At 56.0% G+C, this 1,364-nt stretch overlaps 1 pseudogene; it reads right to left on the reverse strand.

The window, feature by feature from the left end:
- Positions 1 to 503: 503 nt before the first annotated feature.
- On the reverse strand, positions 504 to 1,153 carry LOC105529069 (annotated as a pseudogene).
- Positions 1,154 to 1,364: the final 211 nt, after the last annotated feature.

Raw genomic sequence — 1,364 nt, forward strand, 5'->3', positions numbered from 1 at the left:
TTACAGGTGCCCACCACCACGCCCAGCTAATTTTTGTATTTTTAGTAGAGACAGGGTTTCACCATGTTGGCCAGGCTGGTCTTGAACTTCTGACCTTGTGATCCGTCCACTTCAGCCTCCCAAAGTGCTGGGATTACAGGTGTGAGCCACTGTGCCTGGCCTTTTCTTTCTTTCTTCCTTCCTTCCTTCCTTCCTTCCTTCCTTCCTTTCTTTCTTTCTTTCTTTTTCTTCCTTCCTTCCTCCCTTTTTCTTTTCCTTCCTTCTTTCCTTTCTTTCTTTTTTTAAACAAGGAATTTGTTATAGTTTTATTTTCCTCTGCATTTGCAAAATACTTAGACCAACATGAGAAAGAAATACCTTCTATGGGGAAAAAATGACATTAAAAATGAAGATGGGAAGGCTGAAAAGGGTTAGTGCCTTAGTTGCAAGGAGCTGCAGCATCTCTGGTCCAAGGAATCAAAAAGATATTGGGAAGATACAACAGGAGGAAGAAGAATGTGAATTTACTGAGGGAGAGGGCCCCGAAGTGGGCGTTGAGGGGGAACTGAAGGCTAGGGAGTGGGCCTGGGTGGAGGGAGAGGCCTCCGCTGGAAGCCATAGGGTAGGGGTTGGGGAGAGCCAGTGTATCCATGAGGCGGCATCAGTGGAGGAGGTCCACGCATACTATGGAGGCATAGTACCTGGGTGACCCATGGGAGATCCAGACTGAGGCCCCCTGGGGCACATGCTCATTGAAGGACGTCCAGGATGAGGCATTCCAGGTCGTGATCAGGGTGGGGGCTGCCCCCCAGATCCTGGGGGCCCATCACGGGGGTGTCCTCAGCCATGAGGGCCATGGTGTGCCAGCCGTATCTGAGATCCCTGGACGGGGCATCGCACCTATTGGGAATGGGTGAGGATGCAAGTGTCCATGACCTGGATGTCCTGCCCCTGGGGTTCCTGCCAATGGGAGCCGGGGGCATGTCCTGCAGCCTCAGGAGGCACAGGTGGTGGGGGCATGGCTAGGGGTATCCCAGGTGTGGGGCGGGGGCTCCAGGAGGCAGCCTTAGGTGTGGGAAGGAGCCAGGAGGAGGCACGCCTGGTGGAGGAAGCCCAGACCCCAATGATGCTGCCACAGGATTCAGGGCAGAGGGTGGAGGAAGTTCCCAGGGACCTGATGGCCAAGAGAAAGTCGCTCATCTTGCACGTGCAAAAGTTGCCCTGAGACCACGTGCCTTGCCTGCGGAGGACCCAGCAAAACCTGTGCCGGAAGTCGGTGGCCACACCCACGGCTCAGGGCTGGGCGGGGCCAAGCGCGGGGCAGCACGCTCTGCTCTCCCGCCCACGACCTGCGGGGGTCGTTAGCGGTCCCAGCCCGAGCCCCC

The sequence above is a fragment of the Mandrillus leucophaeus genome, unplaced genomic scaffold (assembly GCF_000951045.1).
Source record: "Mandrillus leucophaeus isolate KB7577 unplaced genomic scaffold, Mleu.le_1.0 Scaffold7467, whole genome shotgun sequence".
NCBI lineage: Eukaryota > Metazoa > Chordata > Mammalia > Primates > Cercopithecidae > Mandrillus > Mandrillus leucophaeus.